Consider the following 15,606-nt stretch of genomic DNA (forward strand, 5'->3'; position numbering starts at 1 on the left):
TGGTCGGACGGATAAAACGGTGAGGCGACCCGCACGGAGGACCTTGGATGCGGGGCCCACGCGGCTCGGGCGGCGCGTCGAGGTGCGGGCATAAGAGCAAGGAGAGTGGCTAGTATGTCGGATGCGATCATACCAGCACTAAAGCACCGGATCCCATCAGAACTCCGAAGTTAAGCGTGCTTGGGCGAGAGTAGTACTAGGATGGGTGACCTCCTGGGAAGTCCTCGTGTTGCATTCCTTTTTTTTTTATTATTATTGTTCTGTCCTTCCATTTCGCCGCATTCCTCGGACATTTTCGGGCTTTTCCTCGTGCGCTCGTGGTCGGACGGATAAAACGGTGAGGCGACCCGCACGGAGGACCTTGGATGCGGGGCCCACGCGGCTCGGGCGGCGCGTCGAGGTGCGGGCATAAGAGCAAGGAGAGTGGCTAGTATGTCGGATGCGATCATACCAGCACTAAAGCACCGGATCCCATCAGAACTCCGAAGTTAAGCGTGCTTGGGCGAGAGTAGTACTAGGATGGGTGACCTCCTGGGAAGTCCTCGTGTTGCATTCCTTTTTTTTTTATTATTATTGTTCTGTCCTTCCATTTCGCCGCATTCCTCGGACATTTTCGGGCTTTTCCTCGTGCGCTCGTGGTCGGACGGATAAAACGGTGAGGCGACCCGCACGGAGGACCTTGGATGCGGGGCCCACGCGGCTCGGGCGGCGCGTCGAGGTGCGGGCATAAGAGCAAGGAGAGTGGCTAGTATGTCGGATGCGATCATACCAGCACTAAAGCACCGGATCCCATCAGAACTCCGAAGTTAAGCGTGCTTGGGCGAGAGTAGTACTAGGATGGGTGACCTCCTGGGAAGTCCTCGTGTTGCATTCCTTTTTTTTTTATTATTATTGTTCTGTCCTTCCATTTCGCCGCATTCCTCGGACATTTTCGGGCTTTTCCTCGTGCGCTCGTGGTCGGACGGATAAAACGGTGAGGCGACCCGCACGGAGGACCTTGGATGCGGGGCCCACGCGGCTCGGGCGGCGCGTCGAGGTGCGGGCATAAGAGCAAGGAGAGTGGCTAGTATGTCGGATGCGATCATACCAGCACTAAAGCACCGGATCCCATCAGAACTCCGAAGTTAAGCGTGCTTGGGCGAGAGTAGTACTAGGATGGGTGACCTCCTGGGAAGTCCTCGTGTTGCATTCCTTTTTTTTTTATTATTATTGTTCTGTCCTTCCATTTCGCCGCATTCCTCGGACATTTTCGGGCTTTTCCTCGTGCGCTCGTGGTCGGACGGATAAAACGGTGAGGCGACCCGCACGGAGGACCTTGGATGCGGGGCCCACGCGGCTCGGGCGGCGCGTCGAGGTGCGGGCATAAGAGCAAGGAGAGTGGCTAGTATGTCGGATGCGATCATACCAGCACTAAAGCACCGGATCCCATCAGAACTCCGAAGTTAAGCGTGCTTGGGCGAGAGTAGTACTAGGATGGGTGACCTCCTGGGAAGTCCTCGTGTTGCATTCCTTTTTTTTTTATTATTATTGTTCTGTCCTTCCATTTCGCCGCATTCCTCGGACATTTTCGGGCTTTTCCTCGTGCGCTCGTGGTCGGACGGATAAAACGGTGAGGCGACCCGCACGGAGGACCTTGGATGCGGGGCCCACGCGGCTCGGGCGGCGCGTCGAGGTGCGGGCATAAGAGCAAGGAGAGTGGCTAGTATGTCGGATGCGATCATACCAGCACTAAAGCACCGGATCCCATCAGAACTCCGAAGTTAAGCGTGCTTGGGCGAGAGTAGTACTAGGATGGGTGACCTCCTGGGAAGTCCTCGTGTTGCATTCCTTTTTTTTTTATTATTATTGTTCTGTCCTTCCATTTCGCCGCATTCCTCGGACATTTTCGGGCTTTTCCTCGTGCGCTCGTGGTCGGACGGATAAAACGGTGAGGCGACCCGCACGGAGGACCTTGGATGCGGGGCCCACGCGGCTCGGGCGGCGCGTCGAGGTGCGGGCATAAGAGCAAGGAGAGTGGCTAGTATGTCGGATGCGATCATACCAGCACTAAAGCACCGGATCCCATCAGAACTCCGAAGTTAAGCGTGCTTGGGCGAGAGTAGTACTAGGATGGGTGACCTCCTGGGAAGTCCTCGTGTTGCATTCCTTTTTTTTTTATTATTATTGTTCTGTCCTTCCATTTCGCCGCATTCCTCGGACATTTTCGGGCTTTTCCTCGTGCGCTCGTGGTCGGACGGATAAAACGGTGAGGCGACCCGCACGGAGGACCTTGGATGCGAGGCCCACGCGGCTCGGGCGGCGCGTCGAGGTGCGGGCATAAGAGCAAGGAGAGTGGCTAGTATGTCGGATGCGATCATACCAGCACTAAAGCACCGGATCCCATCAGAACTCCGAAGTTAAGCGTGCTTGGGCGAGAGTAGTACTAGGATGGGTGACCTCCTGGGAAGTCCTCGTGTTGCATTCCTTTTTTTTTTATTATTATTGTTCTGTCCTTCCATTTCGCCGCATTCCTCGGACATTTTCGGGCTTTTCCTCGTGCGCTCGTGGTCGGACGGATAAAACGGTGAGGCGACCCGCACGGAGGACCTTGGATGCGGGGCCCACGCGGCTCGGGCGGCGCGTCGAGGTGCGGGCATAAGAGCAAGGAGAGTGGCTAGTATGTCGGATGCGATCATACCAGCACTAAAGCACCGGATCCCATCAGAACTCCGAAGTTAAGCGTGCTTGGGCGAGAGTAGTACTAGGATGGGTGACCTCCTGGGAAGTCCTCGTGTTGCATTCCTTTTTTTTTTATTATTATTGTTCTGTCCTTCCATTTCGCCGCATTCCTCGGACATTTTCGGGCTTTTCCTCGTGCGCTCGTGGTCGGACGGATAAAACGGTGAGGCGACCCGCACGGAGGACCTTGGATGCGGGGCCCACGCGGCTCGGGCGGCGCGTCGAGGTGCGGGCATAAGAGCAAGGAGAGTGGCTAGTATGTCGGATGCGATCATACCAGCACTAAAGCACCGGATCCCATCAGAACTCCGAAGTTAAGCGTGCTTGGGCGAGAGTAGTACTAGGATGGGTGACCTCCTGGGAAGTCCTCGTGTTGCATTCCTTTTTTTTTTATTATTATTGTTCTGTCCTTCCATTTCGCCGCATTCCTCGGACATTTTCGGGCTTTTCCTCGTGCGCTCGTGGTCGGACGGATAAAACGGTGAGGCGACCCGCACGGAGGACCTTGGATGCGGGGCCCACGCGGCTCGGGCGGCGCGTCGAGGTGCGGGCATAAGAGCAAGGAGAGTGGCTAGTATGTCGGATGCGATCATACCAGCACTAAAGCACCGGATCCCATCAGAACTCCGAAGTTAAGCGTGCTTGGGCGAGAGTAGTACTAGGATGGGTGACCTCCTGGGAAGTCCTCGTGTTGCATTCCTTTTTTTTTTATTATTATTGTTCTGTCCTTCCATTTCGCCGCATTCCTCGGACATTTTCGGGCTTTTCCTCGTGCGCTCGTGGTCGGACGGATAAAACGGTGAGGCGACCCGCACGGAGGACCTTGGATGCGGGGCCCACGCGGCTCGGGCGGCGCGTCGAGGTGCGGGCATAAGAGCAAGGAGAGTGGCTAGTATGTCGGATGCGATCATACCAGCACTAAAGCACCGGATCCCATCAGAACTCCGAAGTTAAGCGTGCTTGGGCGAGAGTAGTACTAGGATGGGTGACCTCCTGGGAAGTCCTCGTGTTGCATTCCTTTTTTTTTTATTATTATTGTTCTGTCCTTCCATTTCGCCGCATTCCTCGGACATTTTCGGGCTTTTCCTCGTGCGCTCGTGGTCGGACGGATAAAACGGTGAGGCGACCCGCACGGAGGACCTTGGATGCGGGGCCCACGCGGCTCGGGCGGCGCGTCGAGGTGCGGGCATAAGAGCAAGGAGAGTGGCTAGTATGTCGGATGCGATCATACCAGCACTAAAGCACCGGATCCCATCAGAACTCCGAAGTTAAGCGTGCTTGGGCGAGAGTAGTACTAGGATGGGTGACCTCCTGGGAAGTCCTCGTGTTGCATTCCTTTTTTTTTTATTATTATTGTTCTGTCCTTCCATTTCGCCGCATTCCTCGGACATTTTCGGGCTTTTCCTCGTGCGCTCGTGGTCGGACGGATAAAACGGTGAGGCGACCCGCACGGAGGACCTTGGATGCGGGGCCCACGCGGCTCGGGCGGCGCGTCGAGGTGCGGGCATAAGAGCAAGGAGAGTGGCTAGTATGTCGGATGCGATCATACCAGCACTAAAGCACCGGATCCCATCAGAACTCCGAAGTTAAGCGTGCTTGGGCGAGAGTAGTACTAGGATGGGTGACCTCCTGGGAAGTCCTCGTGTTGCATTCCTTTTTTTTTTATTATTATTGTTCTGTCCTTCCATTTCGCCGCATTCCTCGGACATTTTCGGGCTTTTCCTCGTGCGCTCGTGGTCGGACGGATAAAACGGTGAGGCGACCCGCACGGAGGACCTTGGATGCGGGGCCCACGCGGCTCGGGCGGCGCGTCGAGGTGCGGGCATAAGAGCAAGGAGAGTGGCTAGTATGTCGGATGCGATCATACCAGCACTAAAGCACCGGATCCCATCAGAACTCCGAAGTTAAGCGTGCTTGGGCGAGAGTAGTACTAGGATGGGTGACCTCCTGGGAAGTCCTCGTGTTGCATTCCTTTTTTTTTTATTATTATTGTTCTGTCCTTCCATTTCGCCGCATTCCTCGGACATTTTCGGGCTTTTCCTCGTGCGCTCGTGGTCGGACGGATAAAACGGTGAGGCGACCCGCACGGAGGACCTTGGATGCGGGGCCCACGCGGCTCGGGCGGCGCGTCGAGGTGCGGGCATAAGAGCAAGGAGAGTGGCTAGTATGTCGGATGCGATCATACCAGCACTAAAGCACCGGATCCCATCAGAACTCCGAAGTTAAGCGTGCTTGGGCGAGAGTAGTACTAGGATGGGTGACCTCCTGGGAAGTCCTCGTGTTGCATTCCTTTTTTTTTTATTATTATTGTTCTGTCCTTCCATTTCGCCGCATTCCTCGGACATTTTCGGGCTTTTCCTCGTGCGCTCGTGGTCGGACGGATAAAACGGTGAGGCGACCCGCACGGAGGACCTTGGATGCGGGGCCCACGCGGCTCGGGCGGCGCGTCGAGGTGCGGGCATAAGAGCAAGGAGAGTGGCTAGTATGTCGGATGCGATCATACCAGCACTAAAGCACCGGATCCCATCAGAACTCCGAAGTTAAGCGTGCTTGGGCGAGAGTAGTACTAGGATGGGTGACCTCCTGGGAAGTCCTCGTGTTGCATTCCTTTTTTTTTTATTATTATTGTTCTGTCCTTCCATTTCGCCGCATTCCTCGGACATTTTCGGGCTTTTCCTCGTGCGCTCGTGGTCGGACGGATAAAACGGTGAGGCGACCCGCACGGAGGACCTTGGATGCGGGGCCCACGCGGCTCGGGCGGCGCGTCGAGGTGCGGGCATAAGAGCAAGGAGAGTGGCTAGTATGTCGGATGCGATCATACCAGCACTAAAGCACCGGATCCCATCAGAACTCCGAAGTTAAGCGTGCTTGGGCGAGAGTAGTACTAGGATGGGTGACCTCCTGGGAAGTCCTCGTGTTGCATTCCTTTTTTTTTTATTATTATTGTTCTGTCCTTCCATTTCGCCGCATTCCTCGGACATTTTCGGGCTTTTCCTCGTGCGCTCGTGGTCGGACGGATAAAACGGTGAGGCGACCCGCACGGAGGACCTTGGATGCGGGGCCCACGCGGCTCGGGCGGCGCGTCGAGGTGCGGGCATAAGAGCAAGGAGAGTGGCTAGTATGTCGGATGCGATCATACCAGCACTAAAGCACCGGATCCCATCAGAACTCCGAAGTTAAGCGTGCTTGGGCGAGAGTAGTACTAGGATGGGTGACCTCCTGGGAAGTCCTCGTGTTGCATTCCTTTTTTTTTTATTATTATTGTTCTGTCCTTCCATTTCGCCGCATTCCTCGGACATTTTCGGGCTTTTCCTCGTGCGCTCGTGGTCGGACGGATAAAACGGTGAGGCGACCCGCACGGAGGACCTTGGATGCGGGGCCCACGTGGCTCGGGCGGCGCGTCGAGGTGCGGGCATAAGAGCAAGGAGAGTGGCTAGTATGTCGGATGCGATCATACCAGCACTAAAGCACCGGATCCCATCAGAACTCCGAAGTTAAGCGTGCTTGGGCGAGAGTAGTACTAGGATGGGTGACCTCCTGGGAAGTCCTCGTGTTGCATTCCTTTTTTTTTTATTATTATTGTTCTGTCCTTCCATTTCGCCGCATTCCTCGGACATTTTCGGGCTTTTCCTCGTGCGCTCGTGGTCGGACGGATAAAACGGTGAGGCGACCCGCACGGAGGACCTTGGATGCGGGGCCCACGCGGCTCGGGCGGCGCGTCGAGGTGCGGGCATAAGAGCAAGGAGAGTGGCTAGTATGTCGGATGCGATCATACCAGCACTAAAGCACCGGATCCCATCAGAACTCCGAAGTTAAGCGTGCTTGGGCGAGAGTAGTACTAGGATGGGTGACCTCCTGGGAAGTCCTCGTGTTGCATTCCTTTTTTTTTTATTATTATTGTTCTGTCCTTCCATTTCGCCGCATTCCTCGGACATTTTCGGGCTTTTCCTCGTGCGCTCGTGGTCGGACGGATAAAACGGTGAGGCGACCCGCACGGAGGACCTTGGATGCGGGGCCCACGCGGCTCGGGCGGCGCGTCGAGGTGCGGGCATAAGAGCAAGGAGAGTGGCTAGTATGTCGGATGCGATCATACCAGCACTAAAGCACCGGATCCCATCAGAACTCCGAAGTTAAGCGTGCTTGGGCGAGAGTAGTACTAGGATGGGTGACCTCCTGGGAAGTCCTCGTGTTGCATTCCTTTTTTTTTTATTATTATTGTTCTGTCCTTCCATTTCGCCGCATTCCTCGGACATTTTCGGGCTTTTCCTCGTGCGCTCGTGGTCGGACGGATAAAACGGTGAGGCGACCCGCACGGAGGACCTTGGATGCGGGGCCCACGCGGCTCGGGCGGCGCGTCGAGGTGCGGGCATAAGAGCAAGGAGAGTGGCTAGTATGTCGGATGCGATCATACCAGCACTAAAGCACCGGATCCCATCAGAACTCCGAAGTTAAGCGTGCTTGGGCGAGAGTAGTACTAGGATGGGTGACCTCCTGGGAAGTCCTCGTGTTGCATTCCTTTTTTTTTTATTATTATTGTTCTGTCCTTCCATTTCGCCGCATTCCTCGGACATTTTCGGGCTTTTCCTCGTGCGCTCGTGGTCGGACGGATAAAACGGTGAGGCGACCCGCACGGAGGACCTTGGATGCGGGGCCCACGCGGCTCGGGCGGCGCGTCGAGGTGCGGGCATAAGAGCAAGGAGAGTGGCTAGTATGTCGGATGCGATCATACCAGCACTAAAGCACCGGATCCCATCAGAACTCCGAAGTTAAGCGTGCTTGGGCGAGAGTAGTACTAGGATGGGTGACCTCCTGGGAAGTCCTCGTGTTGCATTCCTTTTTTTTTTATTATTATTGTTCTGTCCTTCCATTTCGCCGCATTCCTCGGACATTTTCGGGCTTTTCCTCGTGCGCTCGTGGTCGGACGGATAAAACGGTGAGGCGACCCGCACGGAGGACCTTGGATGCGGGGCCCACGCGGCTCGGGCGGCGCGTCGAGGTGCGGGCATAAGAGCAAGGAGAGTGGCTAGTATGTCGGATGCGATCATACCAGCACTAAAGCACCGGATCCCATCAGAACTCCGAAGTTAAGCGTGCTTGGGCGAGAGTAGTACTAGGATGGGTGACCTCCTGGGAAGTCCTCGTGTTGCATTCCTTTTTTTTTTATTATTATTGTTCTGTCCTTCCATTTCGCCGCATTCCTCGGACATTTTCGGGCTTTTCCTCGTGCGCTCGTGGTCGGACGGATAAAACGGTGAGGCGACCCGCACGGAGGACCTTGGATGCGGGGCCCACGCGGCTCGGGCGGCGCGTCGAGGTGCGGGCATAAGAGCAAGGAGAGTGGCTAGTATGTCGGATGCGATCATACCAGCACTAAAGCACCGGATCCCATCAGAACTCCGAAGTTAAGCGTGCTTGGGCGAGAGTAGTACTAGGATGGGTGACCTCCTGGGAAGTCCTCGTGTTGCATTCCTTTTTTTTTTATTATTATTGTTCTGTCCTTCCATTTCGCCGCATTCCTCGGACATTTTCGGGCTTTTCCTCGTGCGCTCGTGGTCGGACGGATAAAACGGTGAGGCGACCCGCACGGAGGACCTTGGATGCGGGGCCCACGCGGCTCGGGCGGCGCGTCGAGGTGCGGGCATAAGAGCAAGGAGAGTGGCTAGTATGTCGGATGCGATCATACCAGCACTAAAGCACCGGATCCCATCAGAACTCCGAAGTTAAGCGTGCTTGGGCGAGAGTAGTACTAGGATGGGTGACCTCCTGGGAAGTCCTCGTGTTGCATTCCTTTTTTTTTTATTATTATTGTTCTGTCCTTCCATTTCGCCGCATTCCTCGGACATTTTCGGGCTTTTCCTCGTGCGCTCGTGGTCGGACGGATAAAACGGTGAGGCGACCCGCACGGAGGACCTTGGATGCGGGGCCCACGCGGCTCGGGCGGCGCGTCGAGGTGCGGGCATAAGAGCAAGGAGAGTGGCTAGTATGTCGGATGCGATCATACCAGCACTAAAGCACCGGATCCCATCAGAACTCCGAAGTTAAGCGTGCTTGGGCGAGAGTAGTACTAGGATGGGTGACCTCCTGGGAAGTCCTCGTGTTGCATTCCTTTTTTTTTTATTATTATTGTTCTGTCCTTCCATTTCGCCGCATTCCTCGGACATTTTCGGGCTTTTCCTCGTGCGCTCGTGGTCGGACGGATAAAACGGTGAGGCGACCCGCACGGAGGACCTTGGATGCGGGGCCCACGCGGCTCGGGCGGCGCGTCGAGGTGCGGGCATAAGAGCAAGGAGAGTGGCTAGTATGTCGGATGCGATCATACCAGCACTAAAGCACCGGATCCCATCAGAACTCCGAAGTTAAGCGTGCTTGGGCGAGAGTAGTACTAGGATGGGTGACCTCCTGGGAAGTCCTCGTGTTGCATTCCTTTTTTTTTTATTATTATTGTTCTGTCCTTCCATTTCGCCGCATTCCTCGGACATTTTCGGGCTTTTCCTCGTGCGCTCGTGGTCGGACGGATAAAACGGTGAGGCGACCCGCACGGAGGACCTTGGATGCGGGGCCCACGCGGCTCGGGCGGCGCGTCGAGGTGCGGGCATAAGAGCAAGGAGAGTGGCTAGTATGTCGGATGCGATCATACCAGCACTAAAGCACCGGATCCCATCAGAACTCCGAAGTTAAGCGTGCTTGGGCGAGAGTAGTACTAGGATGGGTGACCTCCTGGGAAGTCCTCGTGTTGCATTCCTTTTTTTTTTATTATTATTGTTCTGTCCTTCCATTTCGCCGCATTCCTCGGACATTTTCGGGCTTTTCCTCGTGCGCTCGTGGTCGGACGGATAAAACGGTGAGGCGACCCGCACGGAGGACCTTGGATGCGGGGCCCACGCGGCTCGGGCGGTGCGTCGAGGTGCGGGCATAAGAGCAAGGAGAGTGGCTAGTATGTCGGATGCGATCATACCAGCACTAAAGCACCGGATCCCATCAGAACTCCGAAGTTAAGCGTGCTTGGGCGAGAGTAGTACTAGGATGGGTGACCTCCTGGGAAGTCCTCGTGTTGCATTCCTTTTTTTTTTATTATTATTGTTCTGTCCTTCCATTTCGCCGCATTCCTCGGACATTTTCGGGCTTTTCCTCGTGCGCTCGTGGTCGGACGGATAAAACGGTGAGGCGACCCGCACGGAGGACCTTGGATGCGGGGCCCACGCGGCTCGGGCGGCGCGTCGAGGTGCGGGCATAAGAGCAAGGAGAGTGGCTAGTATGTCGGATGCGATCATACCAGCACTAAAGCACCGGATCCCATCAGAACTCCGAAGTTAAGCGTGCTTGGGCGAGAGTAGTACTAGGATGGGTGACCTCCTGGGAAGTCCTCGTGTTGCATTCCTTTTTTTTTTATTATTATTGTTCTGTCCTTCCATTTCGCCGCATTCCTCGGACATTTTCGGGCTTTTCCTCGTGCGCTCGTGGTCGGACGGATAAAACGGTGAGGCGACCCGCACGGAGGACCTTGGATGCGGGGCCCACGCGGCTCGGGCGGCGCGTCGAGGTGCGGGCATAAGAGCAAGGAGAGTGGCTAGTATGTCGGATGCGATCATACCAGCACTAAAGCACCGGATCCCATCAGAACTCCGAAGTTAAGCGTGCTTGGGCGAGAGTAGTACTAGGATGGGTGACCTCCTGGGAAGTCCTCGTGTTGCATTCCTTTTTTTTTATTATTATTGTTCTGTCCTTCCATTTCGCCGCATTCCTCGGACATTTTCGGGCTTTTCCTCGTGCGCTCGTGGTCGGACGGATAAAACGGTGAGGCGACCCGCACGGAGGACCTTGGATGCGGGGCCCACGCGGCTCGGGCGGCGCGTCGAGGTGCGGGCATAAGAGCAAGGAGAGTGGCTAGTATGTCGGATGCGATCATACCAGCACTAAAGCACCGGATCCCATCAGAACTCCGAAGTTAAGCGTGCTTGGGCGAGAGTAGTACTAGGATGGGTGACCTCCTGGGAAGTCCTCGTGTTGCATTCCTTTTTTTTTATTATTATTGTTCTGTCCTTCCATTTCGCCGCATTCCTCGGACATTTTCGGGCTTTTCCTCGTGCGCTCGTGGTCGGACGGATAAAACGGTGAGGCGACCCGCACGGAGGACCTTGGATGCGGGGCCCACGCGGCTCGGGCGGCGCGTCGAGGTGCGGGCATAAGAGCAAGGAGAGTGGCTAGTATGTCGGATGCGATCATACCAGCACTAAAGCACCGGATCCCATCAGAACTCCGAAGTTAAGCGTGCTTGGGCGAGAGTAGTACTAGGATGGGTGACCTCCTGGGAAGTCCTCGTGTTGCATTCCTTTTTTTTTTATTATTATTGTTCTGTCCTTCCATTTCGCCGCATTCCTCGGACATTTTCGGGCTTTTCCTCGTGCGCTCGTGGTCGGACGGATAAAACGGTGAGGCGACCCGCACGGAGGACCTTGGATGCGGGGCCCACGCGGCTCGGGCGGCGCGTCGAGGTGCGGGCATAAGAGCAAGGAGAGTGGCTAGTATGTCGGATGCGATCATACCAGCACTAAAGCACCGGATCCCATCAGAACTCCGAAGTTAAGCGTGCTTGGGCGAGAGTAGTACTAGGATGGGTGACCTCCTGGGAAGTCCTCGTGTTGCATTCCTTTTTTTTTTATTATTATTGTTCTGTCCTTCCATTTCGCCGCATTCCTCGGACATTTTCGGGCTTTTCCTCGTGCGCTCGTGGTCGGACGGATAAAACGGTGAGGCGACCCGCACGGAGGACCTTGGATGCGGGGCCCACGCGGCTCGGGCGGCGCGTCGAGGTGCGGGCATAAGAGCAAGGAGAGTGGCTAGTATGTCGGATGCGATCATACCAGCACTAAAGCACCGGATCCCATCAGAACTCCGAAGTTAAGCGTGCTTGGGCGAGAGTAGTACTAGGATGGGTGACCTCCTGGGAAGTCCTCGTGTTGCATTCCTTTTTTTTTTATTATTATTGTTCTGTCCTTCCATTTCGCCGCATTCCTCGGACATTTTCGGGCTTTTCCTCGTGCGCTCGTGGTCGGACGGATAAAACGGTGAGGCGACCCGCACGGAGGACCTTGGATGCGGGGCCCACGCGGCTCGGGCGGCGCGTCGAGGTGCGGGCATAAGAGCAAGGAGAGTGGCTAGTATGTCGGATGCGATCATACCAGCACTAAAGCACCGGATCCCATCAGAACTCCGAAGTTAAGCGTGCTTGGGCGAGAGTAGTACTAGGATGGGTGACCTCCTGGGAAGTCCTCGTGTTGCATTCCTTTTTTTTTTATTATTATTGTTCTGTCCTTCCATTTCGCCGCATTCCTCGGACATTTTCGGGCTTTTCCTCGTGCGCTCGTGGTCGGACGGATAAAACGGTGAGGCGACCCGCACGGAGGACCTTGGATGCGGGGCCCACGCGGCTCGGGCGGCGCGTCGAGGTGCGGGCATAAGAGCAAGGAGAGTGGCTAGTATGTCGGATGCGATCATACCAGCACTAAAGCACCGGATCCCATCAGAACTCCGAAGTTAAGCGTGCTTGGGCGAGAGTAGTACTAGGATGGGTGACCTCCTGGGAAGTCCTCGTGTTGCATTCCTTTTTTTTTTATTATTATTGTTCTGTCCTTCCATTTCGCCGCATTCCTCGGACATTTTCGGGCTTTTCCTCGTGCGCTCGTGGTCGGACGGATAAAACGGTGAGGCGACCCGCACGGAGGACCTTGGATGCGGGGCCCACGCGGCTCGGGCGGCGCGTCGAGGTGCGGGCATAAGAGCAAGGAGAGTGGCTAGTATGTCGGATGCGATCATACCAGCACTAAAGCACCGGATCCCATCAGAACTCCGAAGTTAAGCGTGCTTGGGCGAGAGTAGTACTAGGATGGGTGACCTCCTGGGAAGTCCTCGTGTTGCATTCCTTTTTTTTTTATTATTATTGTTCTGTCCTTCCATTTCGCCGCATTCCTCGGACATTTTCGGGCTTTTCCTCGTGCGCTCGTGGTCGGACGGATAAAACGGTGAGGCGACCCGCACGGAGGACCTTGGATGCGGGGCCCACGCGGCTCGGGCGGCGCGTCGAGGTGCGGGCATAAGAGCAAGGAGAGTGGCTAGTATGTCGGATGCGATCATACCAGCACTAAAGCACCGGATCCCATCAGAACTCCGAAGTTAAGCGTGCTTGGGCGAGAGTAGTACTAGGATGGGTGACCTCCTGGGAAGTCCTCGTGTTGCATTCCTTTTTTTTTTATTATTATTGTTCTGTCCTTCCATTTCGCCGCATTCCTCGGACATTTTCGGGCTTTTCCTCGTGCGCTCGTGGTCGGACGGATAAAACGGTGAGGCGACCCGCACGGAGGACCTTGGATGCGGGGCCCACGCGGCTCGGGCGGCGCGTCGAGGTGCGGGCATAAGAGCAAGGAGAGTGGCTAGTATGTCGGATGCGATCATACCAGCACTAAAGCACCGGATCCCATCAGAACTCCGAAGTTAAGCGTGCTTGGGCGAGAGTAGTACTAGGATGGGTGACCTCCTGGGAAGTCCTCGTGTTGCATTCCTTTTTTTTTTATTATTATTGTTCTGTCCTTCCATTTCGCCGCATTCCTCGGACATTTTCGGGCTTTTCCTCGTGCGCTCGTGGTCGGACGGATAAAACGGTGAGGCGACCCGCACGGAGGACCTTGGATGCGGGGCCCACGCGGCTCGGGCGGCGCGTCGAGGTGCGGGCATAAGAGCAAGGAGAGTGGCTAGTATGTCGGATGCGATCATACCAGCACTAAAGCACCGGATCCCATCAGAACTCCGAAGTTAAGCGTGCTTGGGCGAGAGTAGTACTAGGATGGGTGACCTCCTGGGAAGTCCTCGTGTTGCATTCCTTTTTTTTTTATTATTATTGTTCTGTCCTTCCATTTCGCCGCATTCCTCGGACATTTTCGGGCTTTTCCTCGTGCGCTCGTGGTCGGACGGATAAAACGGTGAGGCGACCCGCACGGAGGACCTTGGATGCGGGGCCCACGCGGCTCGGGCGGCGCGTCGAGGTGCGGGCATAAGAGCAAGGAGAGTGGCTAGTATGTCGGATGCGATCATACCAGCACTAAAGCACCGGATCCCATCAGAACTCCGAAGTTAAGCGTGCTTGGGCGAGAGTAGTACTAGGATGGGTGACCTCCTGGGAAGTCCTCGTGTTGCATTCCTTTTTTTTTTATTATTATTGTTCTGTCCTTCCATTTCGCCGCATTCCTCGGACATTTTCGGGCTTTTCCTCGTGCGCTCGTGGTCGGACGGATAAAACGGTGAGGCGACCCGCACGGAGGACCTTGGATGCGGGGCCCACGCGGCTCGGGCGGCGCGTCGAGGTGCGGGCATAAGAGCAAGGAGAGTGGCTAGTATGTCGGATGCGATCATACCAGCACTAAAGCACCGGATCCCATCAGAACTCCGAAGTTAAGCGTGCTTGGGCGAGAGTAGTACTAGGATGGGTGACCTCCTGGGAAGTCCTCGTGTTGCATTCCTTTTTTTTTTATTATTATTGTTCTGTCCTTCCATTTCGCCGCATTCCTCGGACATTTTCGGGCTTTTCCTCGTGCGCTCGTGGTCGGACGGATAAAACGGTGAGGCGACCCGCACGGAGGACCTTGGATGCGGGGCCCACGCGGCTCGGGCGGCGCGTCGAGGTGCGGGCATAAGAGCAAGGAGAGTGGCTAGTATGTCGGATGCGATCATACCAGCACTAAAGCACCGGATCCCATCAGAACTCCGAAGTTAAGCGTGCTTGGGCGAGAGTAGTACTAGGATGGGTGACCTCCTGGGAAGTCCTCGTGTTGCATTCCTTTTTTTTTTATTATTATTGTTCTGTCCTTCCATTTCGCCGCATTCCTCGGACATTTTCGGGCTTTTCCTCGTGCGCTCGTGGTCGGACGGATAAAACGGTGAGGCGACCCGCACGGAGGACCTTGGATGCGGGGCCCACGCGGCTCGGGCGGCGCGTCGAGGTGCGGGCATAAGAGCAAGGAGAGTGGCTAGTATGTCGGATGCGATCATACCAGCACTAAAGCACCGGATCCCATCAGAACTCCGAAGTTAAGCGTGCTTGGGCGAGAGTAGTACTAGGATGGGTGACCTCCTGGGAAGTCCTCGTGTTGCATTCCTTTTTTTTTTATTATTATTGTTCTGTCCTTCCATTTCGCCGCATTCCTCGGACATTTTCGGGCTTTTCCTCGTGCGCTCGTGGTCGGACGGATAAAACGGTGAGGCGACCCGCACGGAGGACCTTGGATGCGGGGCCCACGCGGCTCGGGCGGCGCGTCGAGGTGCGGGCATAAGAGCAAGGAGAGTGGCTAGTATGTCGGATGCGATCATACCAGCACTAAAGCACCGGATCCCATCAGAACTCCGAAGTTAAGCGTGCTTGGGCGAGAGTAGTACTAGGATGGGTGACCTCCTGGGAAGTCCTCGTGTTGCATTCCTTTTTTTTTTATTATTATTGTTCTGTCCTTCCATTTCGCCGCATTCCTCGGACATTTTCGGGCTTTTCCTCGTGCGCTCGTGGTCGGACGGATAAAACGGTGAGGCGACCCGCACGGAGGACCTTGGATGCGGGGCCCACGCGGCTCGGGCGGCGCGTCGAGGTGCGGGCATAAGAGCAAGGAGAGTGGCTAGTATGTCGGATGCGATCATACCAGCACTAAAGCACCGGATCCCATCAGAACTCCGAAGTTAAGCGTGCTTGGGCGAGAGTAGTACTAGGATGGGTGACCTCCTGGGAAGTCCTCGTGTTGCATTCCTTTTTTTTTTATTATTATTGTTCTGTCCTTCCATTTCGCCGCATTCCTCGGACATTTTCGGGCTTTTCCTCGTGCGCTCGTGGTCGGACGGATAAAACGGTGAGGC

General features: G+C 55.7%; 49 non-coding genes across 49 annotated transcripts; all 49 read left to right on the forward strand.

Annotated features, from left to right (window-relative positions):
- Positions 1-119: 119 nt before the first annotated feature.
- Positions 120-238, forward strand: LOC140220738 (5S ribosomal RNA). Its single transcript, XR_011896627.1, has one exon. It is a non-coding gene; the product is annotated as a 5S ribosomal RNA (ribosomal RNA).
- A 199-nt stretch (positions 239-437) lies between these two features.
- On the forward strand, positions 438-556 carry LOC140220739 (5S ribosomal RNA). Its single transcript, XR_011896628.1, has one exon. It is a non-coding gene; the product is annotated as a 5S ribosomal RNA (ribosomal RNA).
- A 199-nt stretch (positions 557-755) lies between these two features.
- LOC140220740 (5S ribosomal RNA) lies at positions 756-874 on the forward strand. The gene has a single exon (XR_011896629.1). It is a non-coding gene; the product is annotated as a 5S ribosomal RNA (ribosomal RNA).
- Positions 875-1,073: 199 nt separating this feature from the next.
- LOC140220741 (5S ribosomal RNA) lies at positions 1,074-1,192 on the forward strand. The gene has a single exon (XR_011896630.1). It is a non-coding gene; the product is annotated as a 5S ribosomal RNA (ribosomal RNA).
- A 199-nt stretch (positions 1,193-1,391) lies between these two features.
- Positions 1,392-1,510, forward strand: LOC140220742 (5S ribosomal RNA). The gene has a single exon (XR_011896631.1). It is a non-coding gene; the product is annotated as a 5S ribosomal RNA (ribosomal RNA).
- A 199-nt stretch (positions 1,511-1,709) lies between these two features.
- LOC140220743 (5S ribosomal RNA) lies at positions 1,710-1,828 on the forward strand. The gene has a single exon (XR_011896632.1). It is a non-coding gene; the product is annotated as a 5S ribosomal RNA (ribosomal RNA).
- A 199-nt stretch (positions 1,829-2,027) lies between these two features.
- Positions 2,028-2,146, forward strand: LOC140220744 (5S ribosomal RNA). The gene has a single exon (XR_011896633.1). It is a non-coding gene; the product is annotated as a 5S ribosomal RNA (ribosomal RNA).
- Positions 2,147-2,345: 199 nt separating this feature from the next.
- Positions 2,346-2,464, forward strand: LOC140220745 (5S ribosomal RNA). Its single transcript, XR_011896634.1, has one exon. It is a non-coding gene; the product is annotated as a 5S ribosomal RNA (ribosomal RNA).
- A 199-nt stretch (positions 2,465-2,663) lies between these two features.
- On the forward strand, positions 2,664-2,782 carry LOC140220746 (5S ribosomal RNA). Its single transcript, XR_011896635.1, has one exon. It is a non-coding gene; the product is annotated as a 5S ribosomal RNA (ribosomal RNA).
- Positions 2,783-2,981: 199 nt separating this feature from the next.
- On the forward strand, positions 2,982-3,100 carry LOC140220747 (5S ribosomal RNA). The gene has a single exon (XR_011896636.1). It is a non-coding gene; the product is annotated as a 5S ribosomal RNA (ribosomal RNA).
- Positions 3,101-3,299: 199 nt separating this feature from the next.
- LOC140220748 (5S ribosomal RNA) lies at positions 3,300-3,418 on the forward strand. The gene has a single exon (XR_011896637.1). It is a non-coding gene; the product is annotated as a 5S ribosomal RNA (ribosomal RNA).
- A 199-nt stretch (positions 3,419-3,617) lies between these two features.
- Positions 3,618-3,736, forward strand: LOC140220749 (5S ribosomal RNA). Its single transcript, XR_011896638.1, has one exon. It is a non-coding gene; the product is annotated as a 5S ribosomal RNA (ribosomal RNA).
- A 199-nt stretch (positions 3,737-3,935) lies between these two features.
- Positions 3,936-4,054, forward strand: LOC140220750 (5S ribosomal RNA). The gene has a single exon (XR_011896639.1). It is a non-coding gene; the product is annotated as a 5S ribosomal RNA (ribosomal RNA).
- A 199-nt stretch (positions 4,055-4,253) lies between these two features.
- LOC140220751 (5S ribosomal RNA) lies at positions 4,254-4,372 on the forward strand. Its single transcript, XR_011896640.1, has one exon. It is a non-coding gene; the product is annotated as a 5S ribosomal RNA (ribosomal RNA).
- Positions 4,373-4,571: 199 nt separating this feature from the next.
- Positions 4,572-4,690, forward strand: LOC140220752 (5S ribosomal RNA). The gene has a single exon (XR_011896641.1). It is a non-coding gene; the product is annotated as a 5S ribosomal RNA (ribosomal RNA).
- Positions 4,691-4,889: 199 nt separating this feature from the next.
- Positions 4,890-5,008, forward strand: LOC140220753 (5S ribosomal RNA). The gene has a single exon (XR_011896642.1). It is a non-coding gene; the product is annotated as a 5S ribosomal RNA (ribosomal RNA).
- A 199-nt stretch (positions 5,009-5,207) lies between these two features.
- LOC140220754 (5S ribosomal RNA) lies at positions 5,208-5,326 on the forward strand. Its single transcript, XR_011896643.1, has one exon. It is a non-coding gene; the product is annotated as a 5S ribosomal RNA (ribosomal RNA).
- A 199-nt stretch (positions 5,327-5,525) lies between these two features.
- On the forward strand, positions 5,526-5,644 carry LOC140220755 (5S ribosomal RNA). The gene has a single exon (XR_011896644.1). It is a non-coding gene; the product is annotated as a 5S ribosomal RNA (ribosomal RNA).
- Positions 5,645-5,843: 199 nt separating this feature from the next.
- On the forward strand, positions 5,844-5,962 carry LOC140220756 (5S ribosomal RNA). The gene has a single exon (XR_011896645.1). It is a non-coding gene; the product is annotated as a 5S ribosomal RNA (ribosomal RNA).
- Positions 5,963-6,161: 199 nt separating this feature from the next.
- LOC140220757 (5S ribosomal RNA) lies at positions 6,162-6,280 on the forward strand. The gene has a single exon (XR_011896646.1). It is a non-coding gene; the product is annotated as a 5S ribosomal RNA (ribosomal RNA).
- Positions 6,281-6,479: 199 nt separating this feature from the next.
- Positions 6,480-6,598, forward strand: LOC140220758 (5S ribosomal RNA). Its single transcript, XR_011896647.1, has one exon. It is a non-coding gene; the product is annotated as a 5S ribosomal RNA (ribosomal RNA).
- A 199-nt stretch (positions 6,599-6,797) lies between these two features.
- LOC140220759 (5S ribosomal RNA) lies at positions 6,798-6,916 on the forward strand. The gene has a single exon (XR_011896648.1). It is a non-coding gene; the product is annotated as a 5S ribosomal RNA (ribosomal RNA).
- Positions 6,917-7,115: 199 nt separating this feature from the next.
- Positions 7,116-7,234, forward strand: LOC140220760 (5S ribosomal RNA). The gene has a single exon (XR_011896649.1). It is a non-coding gene; the product is annotated as a 5S ribosomal RNA (ribosomal RNA).
- Positions 7,235-7,433: 199 nt separating this feature from the next.
- On the forward strand, positions 7,434-7,552 carry LOC140220761 (5S ribosomal RNA). The gene has a single exon (XR_011896650.1). It is a non-coding gene; the product is annotated as a 5S ribosomal RNA (ribosomal RNA).
- A 199-nt stretch (positions 7,553-7,751) lies between these two features.
- LOC140220762 (5S ribosomal RNA) lies at positions 7,752-7,870 on the forward strand. Its single transcript, XR_011896651.1, has one exon. It is a non-coding gene; the product is annotated as a 5S ribosomal RNA (ribosomal RNA).
- Positions 7,871-8,069: 199 nt separating this feature from the next.
- On the forward strand, positions 8,070-8,188 carry LOC140220763 (5S ribosomal RNA). The gene has a single exon (XR_011896652.1). It is a non-coding gene; the product is annotated as a 5S ribosomal RNA (ribosomal RNA).
- Positions 8,189-8,387: 199 nt separating this feature from the next.
- Positions 8,388-8,506, forward strand: LOC140220764 (5S ribosomal RNA). Its single transcript, XR_011896653.1, has one exon. It is a non-coding gene; the product is annotated as a 5S ribosomal RNA (ribosomal RNA).
- Positions 8,507-8,705: 199 nt separating this feature from the next.
- Positions 8,706-8,824, forward strand: LOC140220765 (5S ribosomal RNA). Its single transcript, XR_011896654.1, has one exon. It is a non-coding gene; the product is annotated as a 5S ribosomal RNA (ribosomal RNA).
- Positions 8,825-9,023: 199 nt separating this feature from the next.
- Positions 9,024-9,142, forward strand: LOC140220766 (5S ribosomal RNA). Its single transcript, XR_011896655.1, has one exon. It is a non-coding gene; the product is annotated as a 5S ribosomal RNA (ribosomal RNA).
- Positions 9,143-9,341: 199 nt separating this feature from the next.
- On the forward strand, positions 9,342-9,460 carry LOC140220767 (5S ribosomal RNA). Its single transcript, XR_011896656.1, has one exon. It is a non-coding gene; the product is annotated as a 5S ribosomal RNA (ribosomal RNA).
- Positions 9,461-9,659: 199 nt separating this feature from the next.
- On the forward strand, positions 9,660-9,778 carry LOC140220768 (5S ribosomal RNA). Its single transcript, XR_011896657.1, has one exon. It is a non-coding gene; the product is annotated as a 5S ribosomal RNA (ribosomal RNA).
- Positions 9,779-9,977: 199 nt separating this feature from the next.
- Positions 9,978-10,096, forward strand: LOC140220769 (5S ribosomal RNA). Its single transcript, XR_011896658.1, has one exon. It is a non-coding gene; the product is annotated as a 5S ribosomal RNA (ribosomal RNA).
- A 199-nt stretch (positions 10,097-10,295) lies between these two features.
- On the forward strand, positions 10,296-10,414 carry LOC140220770 (5S ribosomal RNA). The gene has a single exon (XR_011896659.1). It is a non-coding gene; the product is annotated as a 5S ribosomal RNA (ribosomal RNA).
- A 198-nt stretch (positions 10,415-10,612) lies between these two features.
- LOC140220771 (5S ribosomal RNA) lies at positions 10,613-10,731 on the forward strand. The gene has a single exon (XR_011896660.1). It is a non-coding gene; the product is annotated as a 5S ribosomal RNA (ribosomal RNA).
- A 198-nt stretch (positions 10,732-10,929) lies between these two features.
- LOC140220772 (5S ribosomal RNA) lies at positions 10,930-11,048 on the forward strand. The gene has a single exon (XR_011896661.1). It is a non-coding gene; the product is annotated as a 5S ribosomal RNA (ribosomal RNA).
- Positions 11,049-11,247: 199 nt separating this feature from the next.
- LOC140220773 (5S ribosomal RNA) lies at positions 11,248-11,366 on the forward strand. The gene has a single exon (XR_011896662.1). It is a non-coding gene; the product is annotated as a 5S ribosomal RNA (ribosomal RNA).
- Positions 11,367-11,565: 199 nt separating this feature from the next.
- On the forward strand, positions 11,566-11,684 carry LOC140220774 (5S ribosomal RNA). The gene has a single exon (XR_011896663.1). It is a non-coding gene; the product is annotated as a 5S ribosomal RNA (ribosomal RNA).
- A 199-nt stretch (positions 11,685-11,883) lies between these two features.
- Positions 11,884-12,002, forward strand: LOC140220775 (5S ribosomal RNA). The gene has a single exon (XR_011896664.1). It is a non-coding gene; the product is annotated as a 5S ribosomal RNA (ribosomal RNA).
- A 199-nt stretch (positions 12,003-12,201) lies between these two features.
- On the forward strand, positions 12,202-12,320 carry LOC140220776 (5S ribosomal RNA). Its single transcript, XR_011896665.1, has one exon. It is a non-coding gene; the product is annotated as a 5S ribosomal RNA (ribosomal RNA).
- A 199-nt stretch (positions 12,321-12,519) lies between these two features.
- Positions 12,520-12,638, forward strand: LOC140220777 (5S ribosomal RNA). The gene has a single exon (XR_011896666.1). It is a non-coding gene; the product is annotated as a 5S ribosomal RNA (ribosomal RNA).
- A 199-nt stretch (positions 12,639-12,837) lies between these two features.
- LOC140220778 (5S ribosomal RNA) lies at positions 12,838-12,956 on the forward strand. Its single transcript, XR_011896667.1, has one exon. It is a non-coding gene; the product is annotated as a 5S ribosomal RNA (ribosomal RNA).
- A 199-nt stretch (positions 12,957-13,155) lies between these two features.
- LOC140220779 (5S ribosomal RNA) lies at positions 13,156-13,274 on the forward strand. Its single transcript, XR_011896668.1, has one exon. It is a non-coding gene; the product is annotated as a 5S ribosomal RNA (ribosomal RNA).
- A 199-nt stretch (positions 13,275-13,473) lies between these two features.
- On the forward strand, positions 13,474-13,592 carry LOC140220780 (5S ribosomal RNA). Its single transcript, XR_011896669.1, has one exon. It is a non-coding gene; the product is annotated as a 5S ribosomal RNA (ribosomal RNA).
- A 199-nt stretch (positions 13,593-13,791) lies between these two features.
- Positions 13,792-13,910, forward strand: LOC140220781 (5S ribosomal RNA). The gene has a single exon (XR_011896670.1). It is a non-coding gene; the product is annotated as a 5S ribosomal RNA (ribosomal RNA).
- A 199-nt stretch (positions 13,911-14,109) lies between these two features.
- Positions 14,110-14,228, forward strand: LOC140220782 (5S ribosomal RNA). Its single transcript, XR_011896671.1, has one exon. It is a non-coding gene; the product is annotated as a 5S ribosomal RNA (ribosomal RNA).
- A 199-nt stretch (positions 14,229-14,427) lies between these two features.
- LOC140220783 (5S ribosomal RNA) lies at positions 14,428-14,546 on the forward strand. The gene has a single exon (XR_011896672.1). It is a non-coding gene; the product is annotated as a 5S ribosomal RNA (ribosomal RNA).
- A 199-nt stretch (positions 14,547-14,745) lies between these two features.
- LOC140220784 (5S ribosomal RNA) lies at positions 14,746-14,864 on the forward strand. Its single transcript, XR_011896673.1, has one exon. It is a non-coding gene; the product is annotated as a 5S ribosomal RNA (ribosomal RNA).
- Positions 14,865-15,063: 199 nt separating this feature from the next.
- On the forward strand, positions 15,064-15,182 carry LOC140220785 (5S ribosomal RNA). The gene has a single exon (XR_011896674.1). It is a non-coding gene; the product is annotated as a 5S ribosomal RNA (ribosomal RNA).
- Positions 15,183-15,381: 199 nt separating this feature from the next.
- LOC140220786 (5S ribosomal RNA) lies at positions 15,382-15,500 on the forward strand. The gene has a single exon (XR_011896675.1). It is a non-coding gene; the product is annotated as a 5S ribosomal RNA (ribosomal RNA).
- Positions 15,501-15,606: the final 106 nt, after the last annotated feature.

Source organism: Setaria viridis, chromosome 8, assembly GCF_005286985.2.
Source record: "Setaria viridis chromosome 8, Setaria_viridis_v4.0, whole genome shotgun sequence".
NCBI lineage: Eukaryota > Viridiplantae > Streptophyta > Magnoliopsida > Poales > Poaceae > Setaria > Setaria viridis.